A 13,487-nucleotide genomic window follows, 5' to 3' on the forward strand; every position below is an offset into this window, starting at 1 on the left:
ACTCTAGGACTGTGTTTTTAAGAATGAGGCATGTATCCATACGGTGGGCAATTGTAGTAGTCTTAGAAAGATCAGCCAATAAAATATTTGTAGACATTAATCACTGGTTCCTAGCCAATTCTTTGTCACTAAACTTTGAAAAAACACACTACATGCAGTTCAGAACTTGTAAGGGGTGTCCCAAGAGTATATGTCTAACATATGATGACAAGAAGATAGAAGAAGTGGACGGTGTTAAATTCTTGGGATTACAGCTTGATAATAAATTCAACTGGGAGGAGCACACCACAGAACTGCTGAAGCGTCTTAACAAATCTCTGTTTGCAATGCGAATTTTGTCAGACATAGGGGATATAAAAATGAAAAAGCTGGCATACTATGCTTACTTTCATTCCACAATGTCATATGGGATTATTTTCTGGGGTAATTCATCAAGCCAAGCTAAAGTTTTCCGGGCACAAAAACGTGCAGTAAGAATTATATGTGGTGTGAACTCAAGAACATCCTGCAGAAGCCTGTTTAGGGAACTAGGGATACTAACTACAGCTTCCCAATATATTTATTCCTTAATGAAATTTGTCATTAAAAATATATCACTTTTTCAAACCAACAGCTCAATTCATGGAATCAATACTAGAAATAAGAATAATCTTCACAAGGATTTAAAGTCACTTAGTCTTGTACAAAAAGGTGTGCATTATTCAGGAACACACATTTTCAATAACTTGCCAGCAGCCATAAAAAGCTTAACAACCAATGAAATTCAATTTAAGAGAAGCCTAAAGGATTTATTGGTGGCCAACTCCTTCTACTCCATTGATGAATTTCTGAGGAAAACCAACTGATTTGTATATAAGTACAACATAACTTCTGCACAATTTCAGTGCAGTAATGTGTTCACTGAAAATTTGTGTGTGTGTGTGTGTGTGTGTGTGTGTGTGTGTGTGTGTGTGTGTGTGTAAGTATAATCTAACTTCTGCACCATTTCAGTGCAGTAATGTGTTCATTGTAAATAAGTATTACAGTAGTTGTATTACATGTTTCTTACCTTATAAATAAATATAAAACTTTTTTATTTTAAATTCAGTGCAATAGTATTTGTAAAATGACTCTTAGTGTTCATTAAAAAATGACGATCATTCCACTTGGGACCTGTGGAATGGTACATTAGCTTATTTGTTTTAGTTTAAATATTTGTCATGTATTGTTGTTTTTCTGACATGTTCCACATCCTGGAGGACCTCCTCACTACGGATCAATTGGAATGAAAGTAAATCTAATCTAATCTAATCTTACCAACAGGAATATGGAATTTTGACTAAGCACTGCCCAGAATCCAGCACTGACTGCCATGAAATTAAAACAGTGGAAACCAGATCCTCCGATGTATGACCTGATGCAGTACCTTGCAGAGAGTTAATTCAGCTCTTAACCACACTAGTGTCCAGAAGTGCAGTCATTGCCCACAACACATAAGCAGAAGGCTACTATGAATGGCATTTACATCCAACTGGGAGTGCCTGTCCACACATTCGTACTCCTGCTTCTAGCCTGACAAATTTCAATTCTGCTGTGCGAATATCACCAGCCACATCTTGCAGCAGTGATGACAGGACCCACCACTACCTGAAGATGACGAACAGTTGTGTTGGTGAAATATTGTGAGGCTTGGACAAAGTTATTCAGTGGCAAATCTGAGAAGATTTGTATACATTATTTTTCTGTGACGCAGGTAATGTGCAGCAAAATGTGATAACTTTCTGCATTTTCCTTTTTGTACTTTTCAAAATACCCCAAAAATTGGTGAGAAACACTGAACATATGACATAACCAGATGACACACCCCACAGCATGTGCAGCAGTCGGGGTTGAGTGTAAATGAATGATTGAGCAGTGCAATACTTTCATTTGAGCAAACAGAGCAAATTTCGAAAACATTTTGTAAATATGATCTGTTGTAAATGTAGATGTTAAAAATTATTGTCCCTGATGTAATCAAGCAAAAGCAGTTCTGATTTTGTGTTTATTGCTTCTGTCCCTTCTCTTGTTAGTAAAGAAAACATAGGTCATTTAATGGCGATGATGCTATTCTGAAGTTTATACTCATCTACTTGTTATGCAATATGGTAGGTTTTCATGTTACTGTACTTTGCAAGAAATCAAGGAAACTGCAAGACTGGTAAATAAAATAATAAACTTCTATATATAAAAACAAAGATGAGGTGACTTACCGAACGAAAGCGCTGGCAGGTCGATAGACACACAAACATACACACAAAATTCAAGCTTTCGCAACAAACTGTTGCCTCATCAGGAAAGAGGGAAGGAGAGGGGAAGACGAAAGGAAGTGGGTTTTAAGGGAGAGGGTAAGGAGTCATTCCAATCCCGGGAGTGGAAAGACTTACCTTAAGGGGAAAAAAAGGACAGGTATACACTCGCACACACGCACATATCCATCCACACATAAAGACACAAGCAGACATATATATGTCTGCTTGTGTGTGTATGTGTGGATGGATATGTGCGTGTGTGCGAGTGTATACCTGTCCTTTTTCCCCCTAAGGTAAGTCTTTCCGCTCCCGGGATTGGAATTTTACTATCATTACTTTTTTTTTTTTTTTTTTTTTTCACTTGTACCACACATATTCCACACGGTTCATGCTCACTCCTTCAATGATACTGCCCATCCTTCTCTAGTGTGTGAGTTGTCCCTGCTTTCCTGCATGTTTGCTGGTTTAAACACCCTTGTTTCAAAAGAGAGTGACAGCTTAGAACAGTCTTGTCAACATTTTGTATTTTTATTTACCAATTATTGTTTGAGCCTTATAGGTGAATGTCACAAGATATTGTCAACCACTGCATTCACTAGATTGGAATGGGGTTCATGGGGTTCATTTTTTAAGTTGGTGTTATCTTTTTCATCCTATCTTGGACTAGCTTTTCCATACTCCCACTCTATTTTACGTAGCCAAACAGTTATGTGCCCTTGCAAACTTGCTCCTTTACTACCAAGTCAACTAATACTGGGCAGCATAACAGAAGTTCCAATATCCAGTCTTTCACCACAATTCACCTACACACACTTTTCACTCACTGATTTTCTTTTTTCAATGTCATAAATATTTTGCTTTCACAGGCTGCTGTGCTTTGAACATAAAATTGTAGGAACATCTGCCTCACATGTCTTCTTTTTATTTTTTTTTTAATTAAAGAATATGTTCCTTGCTTATTCCTATTTGCTTCTGATACATTTCCATTCTCACTTTTATTTTGTTTTGATCCATTTCTTTTTTCTTTGATAGACAAGTCAAACAACAATGGCAATATGTTGCAGCCCCCTGTGTTTCACCCTACTTACTATGAACTTACTTTTCTTAGCTTCCAATTTTATTAGTCATTTGGTTTTTAAGATACTTAAATTAATTGTTTGACCCTGTATTTTTATATCTTATTTTACCTTCGGTTGATAAAGGATTTCTGGTATGCTCACAAAGAGAGAGCTGATTCTTCCCACCCCTCACCCCCCTTACCATGTCCTGAAACAAACTTATCGCCAAGTCTTAGGCTAGTTATCAATTGAAAAGTGTCAGTTGTTGGTCCCATTGTCTAATAATTTGTGCATTTATACACATGAAGTTCCAATTTTTATTTGGAACATATAGACTCTGATAATCATGAATCACAGTTGAAATGACTCTGGGCACTATGGGACTTAACATCTGAGCCAAGGCAGGATTCAAACCTGCGACCGTAGCAGTCGCGCAGTTCTGGACTGAAGCACCTAGAACCGCTCGGCAACGGTGGCTGGCGAATCATAGTTACCATCACATGGACAAAAATACTGTGTTAACTGTAATACAACACAGGGACATAGCCAAAAATGTCTTTACATAGTTTCCAGTTCTGATTACTTTCCTTTAATTTAATCTCACAAATAGGTTAGTGTAACATGATGTTGACAGAGGCAAATTATATATACTCACAAATTATTTAGCTAGAGGTATCTGGTTTGTATGTCTGGGAGGGAGGAGGGTGCAAGCTGAAAACTTCAAGAAAAGATTACTCATTTCATACCTGCTGGATTTAACTGCAGTTTATCTCTTCCATATACCAACCACATACCTAATGTGCATGGCAAACAGTTTGAAAGTATTATTCTATACTCAGCATTTGGAACTATCAGTTCCTTAATGAGAGAGGAAAGAGGGATAAGTTTCTGAAGGTCTCAAAGGTCACTCGGACTCCATGACTAATGTGAGGACAAGAGGAACGAATGTGTCTATAAGAAGTTTTGGAATTTCACCTCCTGAAGGTAAAATACTGATCAGTCTGTCAGTCTTCTAGTAATTTTATGGTTTCCTCGCATGAATTTTCACTTGGACATGATTATTCTATGTTTCATCACTCACCTGAGAGATATCTCTGAATTCCCAAAGAGACACACCTCCAAATTGCCATCAGCTGTTATCTGTAAACGGTTGCACGTGCCACAGAAGTGTTCACTCATTGAGGTAATAAATCCCACACGTCCCTTGAAGCCCGGGACATGGTATGCCTGCAAAAAGAAATTGTAAGAAAATAGCTACTGCTGTTGTGTAAATACTATAAATGTGTTGCTCACCAAGTGGAGGAAGGAGAAAATGTGCATTAAGGGGAGTTTGAACGCCCTATCCTGACAATGTTAAATTTGGTGACTTAACTTCCCCGTATTTCAGGAACAACTGTAGCCATTGACAAGAAACTTTTACAGGACATTAAACTATATGTTCTGAGTCTTACAATAATTGCATTTCAGCCACTGCTTTTGGAAATGCAATTTTTTAATTACACAGTTAAAATTTTGTGTACTTTTTTGTATGTTATTCTAAATAATTTTATTTATGCATAATATTATGTTCTTCTTTTAGTTCAGAAGACTCAGAATACATATGTTATTACTCCCTGAAAATTTGAATTCGCTACTCGAAGTAGTTTCTGAGATTTAGGGGAAAATGCAAGAGAAAATCTAAATTTTCAAGAAGAGTTTTTAAAGTTTTAATAGACTGTAACTCAATATATGCTTAACATTTTATTTTTAGTCACTCAGAAGCACCCTGCACCATACTGTATATCATCCTCTCGACCTTTTTTAAGTTTTTTCTTGTTTTCTTCTTTCTGGACTCCGTAGTGGCCAACTGTGCTGCATACAGTGCTTTACCATTGCAAACCTTGTCCATCCATTCAAATTCTCTGATGCAGTTTGCTCCAGAATTAATTCCCATATGTTGTAGCACTTTCACGCTACCAATGTTGCCATCATTAAAAGCAATAACAGCATGACTGACCCCCACTTTAGTGTCTTCATTACAAGAAAAACATTTTTTGGTCTACATCTACATCTACATCCATACTCCTCAAGCCACCTGACGGTGTAGGCTACCTTGAGTACCTCTATTAGTTCTCCCTTCTATTCCAGTCTCGTATTGTTCGTGGAAAGAAGGATTGTTGGTATGCCTATGTGCGGGCTCTAATCTCTCTCATTTTATCCTCATCGTCTCTTCGCGAGATATACGTAGGAGGGAGCAATATACTGCTTGACTCCTCGGTGAAGGTATGTTCTCGAAACTTCAACAAAGGCCGTACAGAGCTACTGAGCGTCTCACCCGCAGAGTCTTCCACTGGAGTTTATCTAACGTCTCCGTAATGCTTTCATGATTACTAAATGATCCTATAACGAAGCATGCTGCTCTCTGTTGGATCTTCTCTATCTCTTCTATCAACCCTATCTGGTACGGATCCCACACTGCTGAGCAGTATTCAAACAGTGGGCGAACAAGTGTACTGTAACCTAATTCCTTTGTTTTCGGATTGCATTTCCTTAGGATTCTTCCAATGAACCTCAGTCTGGCATCTGATTTACCGACGATCAACTTTATATGATCATTCCATTTTAAATCACTCCTAATGCATACTCCCAGATAATTTATGGAATTAACTGCTTCCAATTGCTGACCTGTTATATTGTAGCCAAATGATATGGGATCTTTCTTTCTATGTATTCGCAGCACATTACACTTGTCTACATTGAGATTCAATTGCCATTCCCTGCACCATGCATCAATTCGCTGCAGATCATCCTGCATTTCAGTACAATTTACCATTGTTGCAACCTCTTGATATACCACAGCATCATCCGCAAAAAGCCTCAGTGAACTTCCGATTTCATTCACAATGTCATTTATGTATATTGTGAATAGCAACAGTCCTACGACACTCCCCTGCAGTACACCTGAAATTACTCTTACTTCGGAAGACTTCTCTCCATTGAGAATGACATGCTGCATTCTGTTATCTAGCAACTCTTCAATCCAATCACATAATTGGTCTGACAGTCCATATGCTCTTAATTTGTTCATTAAACGATTGTGGGGAACTGTATCGAATGCCTTGCGGAAGTCAAGAAACACAGCATCTACCTGGGAACCCGTGTCTAAGGCCCTCTGAGTCTCGTGGACGAATAGCGCGAGCTGGGTTTCACACGATCGTCTTTTTCGAAACCCATGCTGATTCCTACAGAGTAGATTTCTAGTTTACAGAAAAGTCATAATACTCGAACATAATACATGTTCTAAAATTCTACAACTGATCGACGTTAGAGATATAGGTCTATAGTTCTGCACATATGTTCGACGTCCCTTCTTGAAAACGGGGATGACCTGTGCCCTTTTCCAATTCTTCGGAACGCTACGCTCTTGTAGAGACCTACGGTACACTGCTGCAATAATGGGGGCAAGTTCCTTCGCATACTCTGTGTAATATTGAACTGGTATCCCATCAGGTCCAGTGGCCTTTCCTCTTTTGAGTGATTTTAATTGTTTCTCTATCCCTCTGTCATCTATTTCAATATCTACCATTTTGTCATCTGTGCGACAATCTAGAGAAGGAACTACAGTGCAGTCTTCCTCTGTGAAACAGCTTTGGAAAAAGACATTTAGTATTTCGGCCTTTAGTCCATCATCCTCTGTTTCAGTACCTTTTTGGACATTTTGTTCTGATTCACCTACCGCTTTGACATAGGAGCAAAATTTCTTAGGATTTTCTGCCAAGTCAGTACATAGAACTTTACTTTCGAATTCATTTAACGCCTCTCGCATGGCCCTCCTCACATTACATTTCGCTTCGCGTAATTTTTGTTTGTCTGCAAGGTGTTGGCTATGTTTATGTTTGCTGTGAAGTTCCCTTTGCTTCCGCAGCAGTTTTCTAACTCGGTTGTTGTACCACGCTGGCTCTTTTCCATCTCTTACGATCTTGCTTTCACATACTCATCTAACGCATATTGTACGATGGTTTTGAACTTTGTCCACTGATCCTCAACACTATCTGTACTTAAAACAAAACTTTTGTGTTGAGCCGTCAGGTACTCTGAAATCTGATTTTTGTCACTTTTGCTAACCAGAAAAATCTTCGTACCTTTTTTAATATTTCTATTTACGGCTGAAATCATCGATGCAGTAACCGCTTTATGATCACTGATTTCCTGTTCTGCGTTAACTGTTTCAAATAGTTCAGGTCTGTTTGTCACTAGAAGGTCTAATATGTTATCACCACGAGTCAGTTCTCTGTTTAACTGCTCAAGGTAGTTTTCAGATAAAGCTCTTAAAAAATTTCACTGGATTCTTTGTCCCTGCCACCCGTTATGAAAGTTTGAGTCTCCCAGTCTATATCCGGCAAATTAAAATCTCCACCCAGAACTATAACATGTTGGGCAAATCTACTCGAAATATTTTCCAAATTATCCTTCAGGTGCTCAGCCACAACAGCTGCTGAGCCAGGGGGCCTATAGAGACATTCCATTACCATGTCTGAGCCTGCTTTAACCGTGACCTTCACCAAAATTATTTCACATTTCGGATCTCCGTCAATTTCCTTCGATACTATTGCACTTCTTATTGCTTTAAACATGCCTCCCCCTTCACTGTCCAGCCTGTCTCTGCGGTATACATTCCAATCTGAGTTTAGAATTTCATTACTGTTTACATCTGGTTTCAGCCAACTTTCTGTCCCTAGTACTATGTGGGCATTGTGACCGCTTATTAATGAGAGCAGTTCTGGGACCTTTCTATAGACGCTCCTGCAGTTTACTATTAGCACATTAATATTGTTATTCCCTGTTGCATTTTGTCTACTCCTACCTTGCCGCATCTCAGGAGGTGTCTTGTCGGGCCTAGGGAGGGAATTCTCTAACCTAAAAAACCCACATGTGCACTCCACATATACTCCGCTACCCTTGTAACCGCTTCCTGCATGTAGTGCATGCGTGACCTATTCAGGGGGACCCTACATTTCTCCACCCGATAGCGGAGGTCGAGAAATTTGCACCCCAAATCTCCGCAGAATCGTCTGAGTCCCTGGTTTAAGCCTTCCACTCGGCTCCAAACCAGAGGATCACTATCGGTTCTGGGAACGATACTACAAATAGCTAGCTCAGATTCCACCCCGCGATGCTTTCCGCCTTCACCAACTCCGCTAACCGCCTGAACGAACTGAGGATGACCTCTGAACCCAGACGGCAGGAGTCATTGGTGCCGACATGAGCAACAATTTGCAGTCGGGTGCACCCAGTGCTCTCTATCACTGCCGGCGCGGTCTCCTCCACATCTCGGATGAGACCCCCGGCAAGCAGACAGAGTGAACACTGACCTTCTTCCCCGACCTTTCCGCTATTTCCCTAAGCGGCTCCATCACCCGCCTAACGTTGGAGCTCCCAATAACTAATAAACCCCTCCCCCCATGTGCCTGCTCGGACCTTGCTGAAGGAGTGGCCACATGTCCACTCACAGGCAGAACGGGCGATGCCACACGGCCAGCCTCCACACTGACCCTCCGCCTCGTGCGCCGCGAACGCCGCTGAACCCGCCACTCCCCTTGGGAAGAGGGTGGCACAACCGCGCCCGGTATCCGCAAAGATGTGTAGACAGCAGGGTCAGTGGGTGAAGCATGTAACACCTGGGGTGTACCATGCAACGCACCAGACTCACCACTGCCTGAAGACGGCTAACCGCGGCCATCAACACGTTCAGCTGTTTGCGAACAGTGGCCAGCTCCTCCTGTGTACGTACACAGCAGTCTCACATCCTATCCATCTTAAGAAATCAATTTACTGTAGAGAGTTAATCAACTTATAACTAGACTGCTAATTCACTAAAGGCGGCTGATAGTTGACTAAACTGTGGTTACTAGACACTTCCTGTAGAAAACAATGAAAATAGCACTACCTGTCTCTGGACTGTATTGAAAACAAACACTAGCACTACTGGCACTATGGCTGACTAAACGGACTTTCTCAGACTGTATTCAAAACAAACACAAAATCTATGGAACACTATTACTAGCACTCGACAATTAAAGCTTCCTAAAAGCAAAAACACACGGAAGAAGAAGTTACAAGTAAGAAAAATAGAGTTAATACTTAAATCAGCATAGCTCGCTGCACAGCAGACGTGACGCAGACGGCAGTTACGACAACACTGACACTATAAGATTATTGAACGACTCATTGGGATTTTGAGTCTGACAATGCAGACACTTCTTCAATAATTCAGGATTGCCAGGTCTCTGTAAACAGGTTTTATGATATCCACAACTGCTGCTGGGATATAATGTTTATGGCTGTATGACCTGTTTGAGTACTGGGCATTGCGGTAATTGCACCATGAACCAGATCCAGGAGGGCATGACCAACACATTCCAGTTCTGTGATAAGCTTCTCACCATAAGGCTGAGTGGCTACTACACTGTTATATGCATTTGAGTCTGCACAACCTAAGAACTTAGTGTAACACACTCCCCTTTAGTTTACAGATCGATTATAAATTTCAACAGCTGCACAGGCCTCCGTACGACTAGTTGTCCTTCATAATTTCTGTCACAGATATGCCCTTCTTCATTCCCTGATTTATACTTATAAGAATGTTTGGTTAAAATCTGGAAATCTATTAGCTTTCCAGTATCCACCACTGGTCACTGTAGCAACAGAATTCTTAGAACTTCAGCTGCGCTTCTACCAAGTGCCCCAAAAGCTACTGATATGTCAATCATACCATCGTTTATTTCAGCAGCTTCATTTGCAGCACCCTTAATTGACTCACATGCAGTGGATTTCACAGCAGCTCCAATAAATCCTGCATACTTGTCAATTTTACAAAGTGGGCGTGGCATATACATCACGACACACATTGTTTCTGCTGCAGTGTTTCCTTTGCCAATAGCTCTCAATCCATAAAACCACCTAACATTTATTTCAAAATAATTATCTTTACACTTATCAGAACTCCAAAATGAATGAGTATATTTACAACTGGCAGAATAAATGATAAGTTTCCTGGCTAGTCCATTTGATACCTCAATGTCTTCATGTAAACTAACTGGCCCTCCACATACATACAGCACACACATTCACATAACACCCCTGTTACGATGTGTAGATGTATCAGAATATAACCTAACCTACCATTTACATGAGTTTTGTTTTGAGATAACTGTGTTATCACTATGTTTTATTTTAATCTTCGAAGCACTAATGGGTGTTTCTCTAGATACTCATGAGTTTGCCAGTATTTCATTGTCTGCAACTTCACACACCACATGCTGAACACAATGTTTCTCTTTATTCAAAAATTTATTACCATGAAACCCACATTTCTTAAAAACACTTCATTTTGGAGTCATACTTTTTGAGAGATTTACCAGTCTATTCATCACTTTTCCTCGGAAAAACGTTAGCACTTTGATATACAAAGCATGTTTATACTATGAAAAGATACGATACTATTTTTGACAGTGCTACCAATACAAACACATAATTTAACCTTTATAACACAGCAATCCACAGCTTTCTACAGGGTAGTCCATTGATAGTACCCAGGCCAAATATCTCACGAAATAAGCTTGAAATGAAAAAACTACAAAGAACGAAATTCGTCTAGCTTGAAGGGAGAAACCAGATGGCGCTATGGTTGGCCTGCTAGATGGCACTGCCATGGGTCAAACTCATATCAACTGCATTTTTTTAAAATAGGAACCCCCATTTTTTATTACATATTCATGTAGTACGTAAAGAAATATGAATGTTTTAGCTGGACCACTTTTTTCGCTTTGTGATAGATGGGGCTGTAATAGTCAAAAATGGTTCAAATGGCTCTGAGCACTATGGGACTTAACTTCTGAGGTCATCAGTCCCCTAGAACTTAGAACTACTTAAATCTAACTAACCTAAGGATATCACACACATCCATGCCCGAGGCAGGATCGAACCTGCGACCGAAGCGGTCGCGCGTTTCCAGACTGTAGCGCCTAGCACTGCTCAGCCACTCCAGCCAGCTGCTGTAATAGTCACAAACATATAAGTATGTGGTATCACATAACATTCCGCCAGTGCGGACGGTATTTGCTTCGTGATACATTACCTGTGTTAAAATGGACCGTTTACCAATTGCGGAAAAGGTCGATATCGTGTTGATGTATGGCTATTGTGATCAAAATGCCCAAGGGGCGTGTGCTATGTATGCTGCCTGGTATCCTGGACGATATCATTGAAGTGTCCAGACCATTCGCCAGATAGTTACATTATTTAAGGAAACAGGAAGTGTCCAGCCACATGTGAAACATCAACCACGACCTGCAACAAATGATGATGCCCTAGTAGGTGTTTTAGCTGCTGGGGCAGCTAATCCACACATCAGTAGCAGACAAATTGCGTGAGAATTGGGAATCTCAAAAACGTCAGTGTTTAGAATGCTACATCAACATCGATTGCACCCGTGCCATATTTCTATGCACCAGGAATTGCATGGCGATGACTTTAAACGTCATGTACAGTTCTGCCACTGGGCACAAGAGAAATTACAGGACGATGAAAGATTTTTTGCATGCATTCTATTTAGCAATGAGGCATCATTCACCAACAGCGGTAACCTAAACCGCCATAATATGCACTATTGGGCAACGGAAAATCTATGATGGCAGCAACAAGTGGAACAGCAGCGACCTAGGCAGGTTAATGTATGGTGTGGCATTAAGGGAGGAAGGATAATTGGCCCCCATTTTATCGATGGCAATCTAAATGGTGCAATGTATGCTGATTTCCTGCATAATATTCTACCAATGATACTACTAGATGTTTCACTGCATGACAGAATGGCGATGTACTTCCAACATGATGGATGTCTGGCAAATAGTTTGCGTGCGGTTGAAGCAGTATTGAATAGCATATTTCATGACAGGTGGATTGGTCGTCAAAGCACCATACCATGGCCCACACGTTCACCGGATCCGACGTCCCCGGATTTCTTTCTGTGGGGAAAGTTGAAGGATATTTGCTATCGTGATCCACCGACAATGCCTGACAACACGCGTCAGTGCATTGTCAATGCATGTGCGAACATTACGGAAGGCGAACTACTCACTGTTGAGAGGAATGTCGTTACACATATTGCCAAAGGCATTGAGGTTGACAGACATCATTTTGAGCATTTATTGCATTAATGTGGTATTCACAGGTAATCATGCCGTAACAGCGTGCGTTCTCAGAAATGATAAGTTCACAAAGGTGCATGTATCACATATGGAACAACCAAAATAAAATGTTCAAATGTACCTACGTTCTGTATTTTAATTTAAAAAACCTACCTGTTACCAACTGTTCGTCTAAAATTATGAGACATATGTTTGTGACTATTACAGCGCCATCTATCACAAAGCGAAAAAAGTGGTCCAACTAAAACATTCACATTTCTTTACGTATTACATGAATATGCAATAAAAAATGGGGTTCCTATTTAAAAAAACACAGTTGATATCAGTTTGAGCTATGGCAGCGCCTTATAGCAGGCCAACCATTGCGCCAGCTGGTTTCCCCCTTCGAGCTAGACAAATTTCGTTCTTTGTAGTTTTTTCGTTTGACACTTATTTCGTGAGATATATGGTCCGGTCACGATCAATGGACTACCCTGTATATAAAAAATTACCGATTTTATTAGGTCTTGAAGTAATGCGTGTAAAAATTTTAACATTTTCAACTAGTGTAGATTATATTTTAGAAAATAAAATAAAATACTTCCCACGCAAGTTTATAAGTAATATACATATCATTTTATTTGGAAAATTGCAAATTTTATAATCAGGTAAAAACCCAAAAAAGTGAAAAAGAATGTTTTCCCCTTCTAACTCCCCTTAAAGTTATGGAAATGTGCAAGCTTTCGGAGCCAGTGGCTTCTTCTTGTGGCAGAAACAATGAAGGGGAAGGAAAAGGGAAGAAAGAAAAGGATTGTCAAGGTTTAGGAAATGGGGAGAGTTGTAGAAAAGCTGCAGAGAAACCCAGGCCAGGACAGACTTACTGAATGGGATGAGAAATATGTAACTAAACCAGTCCATCTCTCATACCACCAGCAGATGTGAAGTATTCTTGTGATTGGTAGTAAGTCATAAACATTAAATTATTTTCAATGCAT

At 40.1% G+C, this 13,487-nt stretch overlaps 1 pseudogene; it reads right to left on the reverse strand.

Moving 5' to 3' along the window:
• The window catches only part of LOC126460284 (molybdenum cofactor biosynthesis protein 1-like), a 227,469-nt pseudogene that overhangs the window by 78,531 nt on the left and 135,451 nt on the right, over positions 1 to 13,487 (reverse strand).

Source organism: Schistocerca serialis, chromosome 1 (genome assembly GCF_023864345.2).
Source record: "Schistocerca serialis cubense isolate TAMUIC-IGC-003099 chromosome 1, iqSchSeri2.2, whole genome shotgun sequence".
Taxonomy (NCBI): domain Eukaryota; kingdom Metazoa; phylum Arthropoda; class Insecta; order Orthoptera; family Acrididae; genus Schistocerca; species Schistocerca serialis.